Source organism: Ambystoma mexicanum, chromosome 13, assembly GCF_040938575.1.
Source record: "Ambystoma mexicanum isolate Mex_15411 chromosome 13, UKY_AmexF1_1, whole genome shotgun sequence".
Classification (NCBI taxonomy): domain Eukaryota; kingdom Metazoa; phylum Chordata; class Amphibia; order Caudata; family Ambystomatidae; genus Ambystoma; species Ambystoma mexicanum.
This window is the reverse complement of record NC_090938.1, coordinates 533,882,490-533,897,498: the sequence shown is the minus strand read 5'-3', so window position 1 is coordinate 533,897,498 and position 15,009 is coordinate 533,882,490. Positions and strand designations below refer to the sequence as shown.

Below are 15,009 nucleotides of genomic sequence, written 5' to 3'. Positions count from 1 at the left end.
ACAAATTTTCAATTCCATTAGGTCCATATCCGAATATTGGGCTGCATGGCATCGGAGAAGCATCCTTCGCCAGATTGAAAAAGTGGCTTTACATCAGCGCCATTTGCTAACAACACCTTTGTTAGATGTCAACCATCATTAAATTATATGCAACCAACAACGTTTAATGGCGAACATATGGGCTTGTTAAAGGGCCATCTTAAGAACGCTATGTGGTCAATATAGCTTTGTAATACAGATTTTCCAAACTAACGTTAAGGAAAGTCATGATTCTATTAAAGGCACAGAGGCAAAGTTTTATGTTTCTCGATCTTTACGGTCAGATAATGCCATCATAAACCAAAACATTGAAACTTTTCACTACATGACACTTCCAATACTCAGTGGCAGTGTCCCTGCAGTTGCCTTTTGGGAACCGAGACAAAAGCAGCGTAGAGGAGTAAGGTGTATCGGATATGATAGCAGTTTATCAGAATTGTTTGTGAAGTTAGACACCACAGAGCAAGAAAACGTTTAATCCTTACATGAAAGAAGAGAACATGGGGAAGGATAGTTTATTGAAGAGTTTTGATATTTTGGGGTTGATGCTCTTCCATGATGTTAAAGATGGAAAAGCCTAATGTGAGCCTCTGATCCTGCTTAAATAGCAATTTCATAAATCAATAGAGCTTCTTGTACATCAACCAGTAACCAGTCATATTTAGTTCACCATAATCACTGTACATATAATGAAAACAGAAAGGTCTTATCACATCTCCTACAAAACGGAGTGTGAATGAATTAGTTCAAAAAAATCAAGAGGGGCATTAACAGGTTATGCTTGCGTACCATTATATGGATCCGTCCTGTTATGCGACTGCTCAGTACCTCCACTACCAAAGAGACTAATTCCACGGCTTGAGATGTCCCTTCCAATGGTGTTACTTCATTTCTAAATTAAGGGATGAAGCGCTGCCAAAAAAACACCCCTACATGCAATCGCAATGCCCATCTGGCTCGTTTGCACACTCGAACATTTAAATGGTGGTTGATCCGTTGAAGGCTCCAACTCCCACCCCTATCATGCCCTTCAAAGAAAATTCATTTTTTGAGAAAAAAAGAAAGAATGTAGATAAACTGATTAAAGGAGTGCAGGGGAGCATGGAGAAAGAAACTCCTTAAACCAGATGGAGGTCATTTTTTTTATAAAAGTATGTAAATTGCACTTAGGTGACCCGTTACATTTGCACTTTAATGTCAAAAGGGTCCCTTCATGCAGTTTTCGTCATCTGCAGTACAACACCATCCAAGACGCCTTCTCTGCAAAAGATTAACCTTTTACAAAACAAAATCCTAGTTAAAAAACAAACTCTTAATGAGAGACATGTTCCCTATAACCACCCACCCAGCCTCAAAAAGAATCCCAAACCCCCATTCCAGTTTAATCTAGACTCTCAAGAATTAGTGCTTAATACTATAGCCAAGATTAAAGAATCCAACTGCAGGGGTGATTCCGTCCCGGCCAAAAGAGTGAAATCCTGTGCACGCACACTGACACCTATTATAACCAAATTCATAAATGCCTAATTTGAAAATAATGAGGTGCCAGCCAGCATTAAGAAAGCCTGGGTTACCCCTTTGCTTAGAAAAAACCTAACCTTGACCCTGCTGTGCCCACAAACTACAGGCCCACAACCATGGTCCCCTTCTTATTGAAAATCCTTGACAAAATAGTGTACAATCAAGTTCAAGTGTACCTGGAACAGAACCAATTGATTGGCACTAGGCAATCTGGGTTCCGCCCCAATCACAGCATGGAGACAGCCCTTCTGGATCTTAAAATACAAATGGATGCCATCAGAGATTCAGGAAAACTCTGCATCCTACTATTACTAGACCTATCGGCAGCATTCGATTTGGTCGACCATGATAAACTCTGCTCAACACTAGCCAAAGACTTTAATTTCTCCAATAATGCCACTCTGTGGATCAAATCATTCCTGGCAGAACACTCTTCGAGAGTGGCCATAGGTAAAGAAGCTGCCGATCCCTTACCGGTCCACATAGGCGTACTGCAAGGATCCTGGTGATCACCAACACTCTACAACGCCTACACTAAGCTCCTTTTCTTAGCCTTGGATGATATGGGTGTCATCTGCACGAATTTTGCAGATGATATCCAGATCCTCATCCCTCTATCAGGGAACTATGACCAAGACACACTAACCATTAATAAAATCTACTCCATTATACAAAATTGGATGGCCCTAAATAGTTTTTGCCTTAATGATGATAAGACACAGATTTTATCGTGGGCTCCCACAACCTAAAATAAATGCCCTTCATCCTGATTACGCCTCTATCAACATAGACGGCACCATCATCCCTGTTCTCAAACATGTGAAAACACTGGGAGTCTACTTAGACGCCAACCTATCTCTAACCAAACATATCAGTGCACTCTCAACCTCCTACATATCAAAACGTATCTCCCTCAGCCACGAATTCTTGACACCTGCAAACTGTATCACACTGGCCAGAGTTCTGATTCTATCAAGACTCGATTATTGCAATGTATTACTCTCAGGCACTGCCACCACCAACCTTAATAAATTGCAGCTGATACAAAACAAAGCTCTTAGGGCTGCCCTTGGAATAAGAAAATCAGAGCATATATTTAATACCAGAAGAGAACACCATTGGTTACCTATTAAAGCTAGAGTGATCTTCAAATATCTATGCATCACGTTCAAATGCCTTCAGGAATATGTTCCCATCTACCTCAATCAGGCAATTTCTAGAAAAACGAACACCAGATCGTTAAGATCTAATAAACCGTCACTACTGTCTCTTCCTCAGTTTAAGAAGTCCAGAGCAGGAGGCTCTAGCTTCCAATACCTAGCTCCAAAACATTGGAATTCCCTCCCACTCAACATTAAAAATCAGGAAACCCTCGCAGGTTTCAAAAAGATGCTGAAAACATGGCTATTTAACCAATACCGATTAATCTAGCCACCTCTCCACCTGAGAAAATTGGTCTCTGAACTTAGTCTAATGTAAATACTGTTATGACCTCTGTCTTAATTCATATTCTATTTTACTTTTTTGTGTGTAATGCCAATCTAATTATGCTTCATTCATTTTATGCATTGTGTGAGCTGTCTGTAACTTCGCCGTGATACCCAAGGGTCTGTGCGAGTAATAAATATAATAAAATAAAAAATAGTTACATTTACATTGGATTCCTCGAGAATAAGCCTTCCTTTAGCAGGTTTAAAGAGCAGGTGGATTCCATAGGAATCCCATGCATTCGTACGAGGGTGAAAATATCAATTCACTTCTGTTTATTTCGGATTTACTCAGACCACAAAACACATTTCAGAAAATCAATGCATTAAACAAAGACAATATCATGAATAGACTAAACAGAGTGGAAAGTCTGACATACATATAGCATGGGACAAAAACAACAGTTTTAGGGGGTAATTCATAGAATTCAGCATACGAGTGGCACACGCGGCTGGCGCACAGAGGGAGCATGCGCTAGTTTGTACCAGCCGCGTGTGCCAAAACCCATTTCAGCGCACAGCGTATTCATGGATACCTACAACCATAACCAGCCGTGGCACAGCGACCCTGAAGCAGTGCCAGTTACACCCCCAACCCCGCCCCGTGCGCCAAAAACATCACCCAAATCCAGTACATGGCGCAAAGGCCAGTGGACCAGCACACAACCCCCAACCACAAAAACGTGTATAAAACTCCCCGTGCACCCCACCGAATATGCGTACCCCGCTCGCGCTAGCGAAATCACGTGTAAAACTTCCCACGCACCCCTCTGAATTCACGTACTCCGCTCATGCCAGCGTAATCGTGTGTGAAAGCCCACGCGCACCCCCGGAATACACGTACCCCGCTCGCACCAGTGGAATCGCATGTGAAACTCCTCGGGCACCCCCGGAATACACGTACCCCGCTCGCGCCAGCGGAATCGTGTGTGAAACTCGCCGCACACCCCTCAGAATATGCGTATCCCGCTCGTGCTAGCGAAATTGCTTGTGAAACTCCACGCACACCCCTCTGAATATGCGTACCCCGCTACATCAGGTAAAATGCATGGAAAAAGTCCCCCCTGTGGTGTGGGCTAGCTGCGTGCCACGGACTGGGGTGATGGGCTGCCTGCGGGGCGTGCACAGGGGTGATGGGCTGCCTGCGCGTATTCTGGGGGTGCGCGTGGACTTTCACAGGCGATTTGGCAGTGTGCCCTCCCGGCTGTGTACCCCCACCTCCCCATGCCCTGCAGGCAGCCCATTACCCCAGTCCATGGCCCGCAGACAGGCCACATGGCACCATGCACTTGGGAGCCCCGACTCATGTCCCCCCCCACCCCCATTGACGGGCACCTGCTAGCAGGCCCCGACTCATGTTCCCCCCACTCCCCCCACGCCCATTGACGGGCACCTGCCAGCAGGCCCCGACTCATGTCCCCCACCCCCATTGACGGGCACCTGCCAGCAGGCCCTGACAAAGTGCCCACCAAACATGTCCTAACAAAACAGACCCTTGGCCCTAATGCCAACCCAAATCCCCCTTGGCCCCCCCAGTACAAGCATGCAACCATCCACTGCACCCACCCCCAAATCACCCATGCCATGACAGTCTTAAAAGAACCACCATGCCCATGCATAAATGCACAACAGAGCCACACAGAGGCAACACATGACTGAGGCTATGTACATTGAGACATGCACAAAACCAAGGATAGTACACAACACCAATCATGAAGTTAAAATAAATGTATTGAAAACATAATGAAATAACATAATGAAAATCAAACTTGCAAAATAATAAATAATGAAAGTTATTACCAAAAAAAAAAGAAAATCCAATGAAAAACAAAAATCCCCGGCATGAAAAAAGAAAAGTGGTCCATCGCCAATGTCAATATGAATCAAATAATCAAAAAAATATAAAACCATTGATCCATCGGAATTGTAAAAAAAGAAATTATGTACAAGTCTTCAACTATATACAATCCAAGTCCAAAGGGTCCATGGTCCCAAAACAAAAGGAAATCTACAAAAAAGTCCTATGAATTAAAAACTATATACATAAGGTGGAGCAAAGTCCATGAACTCCAAATAATAAGGAAAACCAAAGGAAACCTATCCCAAAAGAACCATGTACAAAGGCGGCGGGCAAGTCCAACGGCGCACTTGTTGATGTTCCGGGCCAGGGCATCATCGAACTCCACGTCAATATTCCGGAGACGGGCCTCTTCCCTGGCCTCGAGGTGTCGCAGGGATGCATCCATGGCCTCCTCCAACTCCCTGCGAGTTGCCTCGAGGCACTCAGCCCGCCTCAATGCCCTCCACATGGAGTTCTCCGACCTGACCATAGTGAGCCGTGCCCTCTCTGCCTGCCGCCTCTCCTCATCTATTTGCCGGCCCAACTGCTGCCACATGGAAGACACTCCCAGTCTGGGGTCCGCCTGCCCCTCAGCCGATGCCTGCCTCATGGGTGTTGATGGCCCGAGCCATGATGCATCCCATGCTGAGCCTGCTGCTGCCTCCGACGCAACTGCCTCTGCCACCACAACGGCCTCCAGGCTGATGGAATCCACCGGTGGCGTTGTGCACGTGCCCTGCCCGATGATGCTGGCACATCCTCCATCTGCTGGGGTCCAGTTGGTGGGGTGGCCACCCCTGCTGGACCTCCGACTGTGGAAGGGATGGGATCTTCACCAGGCTGGCTGCGTTGGTTGGGGCAGATCCACAGGGTGCCCTGGTGGCGTCTAGGCCAGAAGACGGCACAGAGAACGACTGGCGTATAGTGTGCACAGAGGAGGAGAGGGCCGCAAGACTGACCGACACATGGAGGAAACCCCCGACCACGGTCCCTCCCAACTGGGCCACGTTGGCACACAGCTCTTCGTAATGACGTGCGTGGTCCCCTCAGGAAGCATGCACGTCATCACGGAAGTCACGTGTGCGCAATACAACACCAATCAAGACGGACTCAATCTGGTCACGGGTCCCCATGTCCGCAGGTGCCAGATGACGGGGACCTCCCCCCCTACCTGCGGTCGGGCCTGGGACGGGTCATCCCTGCTGGTGCATGGTGATGCAGTCACAGTGTCAGGGACAGAGACATGCACAGACACCTCCGCGGTGACCTGTGCTGCCTCCTGCCCCTGGACTGCACCACTTGCACCAGTGGAACCACCCCCACCAGGCCCCATGTGCAGCTAGCGGCCTCCTCTATACACACCACCAACCTGGATGGCTCCGCACCGTCTTCCGCCGTTGCAAGCCCCTGTGGGGGCTCATCCGCCCCTTCCGCTGCAGCCGTAGTGGCAGACGCGGCACCAGTCCCCTCGCACCCGGATGATAGAATTTCCTGGGAGGGTGACTGGCCCTTGCGTCGCCGGCCGGTGGAGGCATCCCTTCCGCTTTCCTCCAGTGCCGTCTCCACCCTCTTCTTCATTCGCCGCTGTGTAAAGGGAGACATTGAACACAAGCATCAGGGTACTGAACAATAGTCCCCTAGACACAAAGCAATTGAGGTAATTTTTTTAATTTAAGTTAAGGAATCATACGAAAGCGTAATGTGCGACTACATTCTGATAGAAATTATTAAATTATTATTTGTGACAGAACGAAGGCTGATTAGAAGCCACAGATGCACAGGTAGGAATACCGTTTCCCACACGGGTTTATATTCATTTAATTCCCCGTTTAAATCACTAGCTAATATACATATTATTGTCATTTACAGCACATCATATAGCTACTTCACTAGATGACGTTTTCACCATTCCACAACAAGAAGGGATGCTTGAAGTTCTAAAGACATAGAGAAAAATGAAAGAAAAATGAAATGGATATACTTTGAATTTATTTGTTGACTGTGAATTAATAACAGGACAAGAAAACATTGTGTCTAAACTGAAAAGTTATTGCTCCTGAAGAAGAGAGGCACACTCTCGAAACGCGTAGAGCTCTGAATTAGGAAGGCTTTTCCTTTTTTCTTGAATTATTGTATATTCTTTTTGAGTGAATCGAACTCGAACATTTATTATTATGTATATGGTACTAAAATACTATCATGCCTTCATAAAGACCTTTTGAAACTTTTGTGTATATTGAAACAAATCATTGCATGTTCACATATGTAATATTTGTACAAAAGAGTGGCTTAATTGCTAAAAATCAACAAAAAGTGAACAAAAAAGTATATTTTGTTTGGATCTTGTTATCCAATACCCAGAGGTGTGCAGGGGACGGGAGTTCCCATTGTTAATGGGAACACCATTCTTTTCATAGTTTCACTGACCTATGATACCAGGGTCTACTGTTTTTCTCCCCGGCACCCCATAAGACCATCCAACACAGTGACAAGCCATTGGAGCTTTGAATTGCTATATGAAATTAGATTTCTCATCAAAGCACAGGGTGTGCAATTTCCTTTCCTTCTTACAAAGCAATAGCACATGAGTGGCACTGTCAAACGTCACTTCCATCATGTCCCTCCACAACACATGGGTCAGTGCAGGCAACACATGCAGGAACAGGCATGGCACATGCAACAAACATTGGTATCCATGTCCAAGGCACCGTAGATTCATCCAATGGTGGGCTGATAGATGCATTTTGGGACATGCTGGTCACATGCACACACATCACCAGAGGGTCATGCATCTGGCCCCGTATACCCCCAGACACAGTGGATACAAGGATGACTAGGCTGTATCAGTGAATCAACACATCGTCACAGACATGTGTCATGCATCCATGGTGCACACACTACTCAGACACACGGACATGTACATCATGCATGTCCATGACAGCAGCACACATCTCTCACACCCCAAACATGTCAATGTACAGACACAGGCATGCATACATGTGTGCATTCCGCATGCTGCTCCGCATGATGCATTGTAACACATAAACCATCCATGTGGGTCACGCCTGACTGGACTCACATGCAGCGTCATCATGTCCCTGCACACACACATCCAAACATGACCCATGTCACTCATGCAGCCAAGTAGCTAACTACCAGCACACTGCAACATGCCCTTTTTTTAAACGTGAATGCATGGCCACTTACCGCTCGACTCCAGGTGGGCCTGCATCCGGAGGATCTGGTGGTGAAGCAGTGGGCGAATGAGCTCCAGGTCCCTCATCTGCTGGGTGGTAAGCTGGACCCGGCGCCCCACTGCATCCGCTGCTTCCAAGAGGCGCCAGGCCTTCTTGAGGGTCCTGGACTTGTAGTCCTCCCAGTGCTTCTTGACGTGTTTGATGTCGCGGGTTGCCATTGCCACCCCCTCCACGTTGATGGCACCCACTATGTCCTTCCAGTTCCTCTTCCGTCCTTCCTTGTCAGCGCGCGATGGTGTGAAGAGGGCATCATAATGCCCAAGAACTTGCTCCACCAGGATACCAACTTCCTTTTCACTGAAGCTGGTAGCCCTCTGCCTCTCTGCTGGGGGGTTGCCACTGGTGCCGGAAGGTGTTGTGTCGGACATGGCAACCCCCGAGGCAGGTGTGGGTGGGCAACTGGATCCTGGGGCTGGGCTGTGGAGTGATGGAACACCTGTCGGGAGTCTTCTGTTCCAGCAGGGGTGGTCACAGCAACTGGACCCCTGCAAATGGCAGATACCAAATGGCAAGGCACGGTGACAGCAGGCAGGCAGCAGCAGATGGCTCATGGGAGGCTGCTCGGGGCTCTGGGGGACAGTAATTCGGCCTTCTGGGCAGGAGCGTGGTCTTCCGTGTGTTGTCGCGTGGCCAGCTTGATACGGAGTGATTTGGCATATGAAAAACAGCACGTTTGTGTGATTTCCGAGGACAGGCCCTTAGCGCATAAGTGCGTAGGTGACGTAACGTGCACGTGGGTGTTTCCCTCGGCACAGGTTGAAGGTCCCACGTGGGTTTCCATCGCTCTGTACATGCTTTTTGTGGAAAGCGGTGCGTGTGTTTTCCAGACGTTGGGGTTCACACGCTTTTAGTTCACAGCGGCTACAGTGCGTACTTCTTCTTTTGGCGTTGGTATTGGCTGAGCGTTCTTCTACATGCAAGCCAGACGGTGAGTCGCACATGCTATTTTTCCTACTGCGGGTGTCCCTGTTAGTCGCGTACCCCTTTTTTTCGGGCATACTAGCCTGCGTGTTGATCACGTATGCATTTTTGTGTTCCTGGCTGCCACAGCGTACTGCGTGTGTTGTTTTACACGCACGTGGTCTACAGGGGTCACGTATCTAATTTTCTTGCTTTTTTGGAATGCCTGAGCGTTGCGTGACACGTCATTTCTCCTAAGGGGCCACAGAATGGGACATTCATCGTAGATGTATATACGTGTTTGTTGTTTGTGCGCCCTTTTATACTGCGCTGGGGCGCTTGCGCCTGCCTTCGTGTGCCGGACGTGTTTAGGCCTGTGCGTGTCTATTGGCGTGCGTGTGTTTCACCTATTCCATTCCATGAATACGTGTAGTTCGCGTGCGTGTGGCGTTCCGTGTATTTCCCAGCAGTATTTCCCCAGTTATGCCCTTATTTTCACGCGTTGTTCCCCAATTCGCGTGTTCCGCCCCTTTTTTTGTGTGTGCGCTCACATTGTGCACTTTTGCTGTGCGCGTCGCGCACGGCATTCGGGATGTAGCAGTGACGTGTGCACCACATGTGGATTTGGCGCACAGCCCAGGGAAAACACGCACAGAGCCTTCCATGAATCGCACGCGTGTGATTCGCACGCATGTGCCAGCTTTTTCATGCTTGCGCCACACATTTCGGCGCACATTTATTCCATGATTTACCCCCTTAGTTGGAGGAATCTTAAAGGGTCAATGCCATCAGTGATGAGCTGCGTTTCCAGGCAATTTGCACATAACATGCACATTTCAAAGCGATCTTTGTATCAGGAACTGACGAAAGAAATACAAAAGCAGATTTCCACTGCCCCAAACCACACCCACTTAGCGAATCAAGCACATAGCATTTCCTTAGGTCGTCATAAAGTAGACAGAGTAATATAAAGTGTACCAAGCCAGATAAGCAACAGGCATCCGCTACCAGCCTTGTACCCAGCCATTCACCAGTCGGTACCTTGACAGGGAGAACATTCAGGCTTGCCTTGGCCAGAAGAATACGCTGGTTAGAGTTTGTGTGCAAGATATGATATGGTATGATAGTTTATTTATATAGCACCTATACACAATGTGTTTCAAAGCGCTTAAAGGCAAGGGAGAGAACAAGGAAAAATACAATGACATTCTTACAGGCCATGAACAGTAAGGATGTAAAATTAACTATCGTACTCGGCCTGACAACATTTCAGATAGTGCAAGAGCTAAAACATATATGGCAGAGAGGGGGAGAGTGGGAAGGAGATGGAAACAAACAGGCGACTACCGTACAAGGCCCAACAACATTTCTGGTAGAGCCAGAGAAAACAAAAAGGTGAGGGGGAGGGGTGCAGAAAGGGAGGAGGGGAACAAAACAAGCGACTATCGTACTAGGACTGACGACATTTCAGATAGTGCTGGAGGGGGGGGACACAAGTGGGGAGGAGACAGACGAGATTGCTATCATACTAGGTCCAGGGACAATTCTGATAGAGTAAGTGCATAGAAGAAAGTAAGGGGAAGAGATGGGGAGAGGAGGAGAGGAGGAGAGAACAGAGAAAGTCAAAGAGTAGAGAAGTAAGAGGGGAGAGCAAATACAATTGCAGAAGTCAGTAGTAACACATAATGTTGCAAGCCAGGATACAGGATGAAGATTGGAACAGCATGATTCAGGGCCACCATGAGAAAGGGAGACGCACCTTGAATCAAAGTCCATAAAAGTCAAATCCAGCATTGGCCACAAGACGGTGATGGTGAAACAAGAAGTAGGCTGAAGGAGGGCGGGGAGCAGGGTAGAAGAATCAAGCAAAATAGGCAACACCTGTGTGTGAGAGGGGGGACACAAGGGAACATCGTGGGGGGACCAGAGGGGTGGGGATGGCCTGTGGGGACAGAGGGAGTAAACACGTGTTGGTGCATGCTTACCAAAATATCCTGCTGCCTCCATCTCAGGTGAGAGGTAGGTAATTCCTCACTGAGGATTTAGACCCATTACCCCAGAGTCAGAAATGTTTGTTTCAGGAGCCCCTGTCAACACTCCTCTTATGTTTTCAGGGTTATCAAAGCTTTTCCCCAGGCCCAGAACCCTCAAAGATGTTCTGATGAAGTCTAACTAGCTAATTTTGTTGCAATTGCCCATGCACAATAAGTGTTTTATTAATAGTTTAGTTAGACACTCAGCTTGGCAAGCCCAAGTGGAGTACCAAAACAAGATCGGTTTAAAAAGCAGGGTATCTGAAAAGTGGGCTAGTCCGGTTTCCAATTGGGTGACATACGTTGACCTAGAAGGGGAGCCCCCAAGAGATGTGAAAGGAAAGCATTTTCTTCATATTGAAACCCCGCAGAATTACCCACGCCCCATAGTTCACTGCCATATGAACCCCACTGCTATGCTCAATCCCATATAGGCTGTTAGTATGTTATTTGCCGAATAGTGATGTAATGTCTTCACAAATCTAAACAGACTGCCTGTTACTTGTTTCATTTTTTTCTCTCTGCTTATTGTTCTGATTCCATGCGAGCCTGCTATTAAGTCACTCCCAGATACTCAAAATGTTGGCAGTTTGATAGGCATTTGTCCTTTAAGATTATTCTGGGGTTTGGGGGGACTTGCTGGAAAAGCCCATTACATAGCATTTCCCCAACATTGACCGCAAGTCCTCGACTAACCCTATACTTGTCATACCCCTCAACTAGAAGCTGCATGAACTTCGGGGTTCTTGCTTAGAGGGCTCCATCATTGGCATAACACAGCATTGGCATTTTCCTGTCTTCACATTTGGGTACATCTGAAGCTAGGCCTTCCCAATAGGATGAAAGGGAGTTGTTATAAAGATTGAACAGAAGGTTTGCGAGTCCGCACCCCTGTCTAACCCCCGTCCCTACCACAATAGGTCTGCTCGGCTCCCCCTCCCGACCATAAAGGATGCAGACTTTGGACCTCACATTGGATAGATTCCAGCATCCAACATAGCGGTCCTGGAACCCCCATCTCATCGAGAGTTCTCCAAAGAAAACCCCCCCTATCCACGTGGTGGAAGGCAGAACTGAGGTCCATGAAGGCCACGTAGACGGAGCCCCCCCCAGGAGATGAACATACTTTGCCGGAATGGAGTAGTGATTAACAGATTGGTTAACTGTACCCAAGACCGGCTTAATAGCCAGCTGGGTGTCAGACAGGATGCTCCTGGCCGTCGCCCAGTCCTCCAATCTATGCATAAGGACTCCTGAGAATAGTTTTGATGTCTCATCTAATAAAGTGATGGGCGGTAAGAAGGAGGGAGAGACTTCATGCCTTTTTTGCAGATTGGCCCAATAGCACCAATCTTCCAACTCTCAAGAATATAGTTTTCAGACAAAAAGGCAATAAAAACATTTGCCAAAAGAGGGGCCCATAGGTTCATCGAGGAACGTTAATAGGTCATTTGGTGTCCCGTCTGCCCCGGGGGTCTTCCGTGATCTCTGTCGCCCAATGACTCATTCTACGTTTCTAACTGTGAAGGGCGCCAGAATTCCAAACTCTGACAATATCGTGAGCACATTTTTTTAAAGCCTTTTCTCCGGCCCAGGGCCATATAGCCTGCTTAAGTATTCAGCCCACTTCTTTTCATACAGATGGACCTCTGGGTCCTCAGGAACATCATGTTGGTTAAATGCATTTGGTTTTTGCTGGAGGAGAGTAGGGGGCGATTCTCTTCCGTAACCCCCGCTCTGCCATCAAAAAGCACAAACATGCCCCAGTATTTGAGGTGTAAAACAATGTGCTAGCATTTTACAAATTGTTTTACTCCTCCAGTTACCGCTACAGGGTCTTAGAAAAAGAGATCTGATCTCATCAAGATACTTCACACATTCCGTGGCCCCAAGAACCTCTGGTTCTTTGAAATGGGACCACAGGTTCGCGTATGTAATGCGTTTCTAATTTCTTCATTTTATTGCATAAACGGTAAACCTATTTTGAGAGCAGCCGAGCGCTTTACAAACGGAGGGTGCCAGTTTCAGGGTTTGCATTGTATACAGACGCACTTTGCCATTGGTGTGAGGGAGTTATGGATTTGCATTTGTCCAGCAGGAATTGTTAAGAGCCACCTGTTTTGTGGAACTGGAGAAGGGTGGGGACATTCCGAGCCTCTGCCGGGATTGTGTCCTAGATGGTTAGGGCGTGGCAGGAGAGGGATTGTTGCGAGTCTTCTTTTTGCGGGCTACCTCAGACGGCAACCTTTCCATAGTTATGTTATCAGAGGTGTGGAGTTCAGCTGCCAAGTATGTTGGTGTTCCGTTCGAGACAGCTTTGTAGGTGATGCATGCAGTTTTGACTGATCTTGGTGGGTAGGGAGAGCCAGTAAAGCTTGCGTACTGTGGAAGAGATGCAGTTGAATTTACAGACACCTGTAATATGGCCAGCTGCAGCGAGATGTGCTGCGTTCAGGCAGACCAGGTGCACGGCTGGAGGCCCTTTAAGGAGGCCGTTTCCCTGGTTTATGACCACAGTGCAGAAGTCATGATGGGGGATGCCTGGTTTGATTTTTATAAAAGTGTGGAAATGTTTAGCCAATCAGTTTCTACCTTTTGGGCTCTGGACCTCTGGAAGGAAAGCCTACTGTCCATAATGAAGCCCAGTGATTTGGCAGAGTTTGACAGTTGCGGGATGAATCCTTCCAGGCGCATGTCGGCCAACCCTTATTGCATGAGTTGGTGTTTAGTGTGTGGTAGACGTTTGACATGCATGTTTGAATGGTAGCCAGGCATTCATGGAAGGGAGCTAGGTCCTGGGAGCCACTGGCATGAAGGCACAGCTGAGTGCCATCAGTGTACTCTTAGATTGCTATGTTGGGGTAGTTTAGCATGTATAGATAGATGACGATGGGGGAGAGGAAGGAACCTCGGGGAAATCCAGATATGACTGGAAGTCGGTTGGGTCTGAATGAGCCCATCTGTGCAGTGTCTGCCGGATAGGTAGGGCGCAAACCTTTTTAGGACGATTCCAGAGAAGCCCATCCAATCAGCAAGGAGGGAGAGGAGTGTTGAAGGATTTGCTGTGTCAAAGGTAGCCAAGAGGTCTACGAGGACTAGAAGGCACAAGTCTCCTATGGGGGTGATTTACAGTACATCATCTACCACTTGGTTGAAGTAAAGGCTATAAACCTTGTTCCCCATAGTCGCATTGGGGAGCATGGCCACACCTCCTTGGATCCTGTGCTGTAGGGTCTCAGAAGGATAGCTCAAGGGCAAAGTGCTGGCCTTGGAAGCAAGACGACACGGAGAAACACAGGTTTGATCGCCGAGTTCGCTAGAAACCTCTGGGTATTAAGTGCGTTAAAAATAACCTATCATATGTGTATTCATTGAGGATTGAGTTACAATTTCGACCAGCAATGACGTACAGTGAAAGCAATAAAGGAAACATATGCAGCCCTGGGCAGGGATGACTTTACAATAGATTGTGGGTATCTAGGAATGAGTAGCTAGTTGGTGAGGGTGTCGGGTACTGGGCCCAGAAGAAAAAGCCTGGTGCGTGGACTAGAGAACAGACAGGACTAAGACAGTTTTCGGCAAACCTTGCGCGGCCAGATCGCCAACCCATGGAAGCAAAAGGATTCCTTTCATATCTGTGCTGCGAGAATGAGTTGCTGTACTAAGAGCGACACGGAGCAGTGTACGCAATGCATAACACTGCTGTACCCAACACAAATATACACCATAGAAGGTGCATGCGTGATAACACTGCTCTGCCAAATATAAGTGAAACAGCCTTTCTGGAACAAAGGAAAGGGGGGAAGATAGAACTTCTGTTCTAAACAGAATAACATTAGTACCTTGCTTTGTAACAGAGCTAATTGGACACTGAGCCATGGGCAGAAGAAACGCTGAGCAATTTACAGGAGTCATAGCACTGATGTTTCATG

At 47.5% G+C, this 15,009-nt stretch overlaps 1 protein-coding gene across 1 annotated transcript in view; it reads left to right on the top strand.

Annotated features, from left to right (window-relative positions):
• Nucleotides 1–15,009, top strand: part of HIGD1B (HIG1 hypoxia inducible domain family member 1B) — a 67,097-nt gene that overhangs the window by 39,571 nt on the left and 12,517 nt on the right. The gene's annotated exons all lie outside the window — the stretch shown is intronic.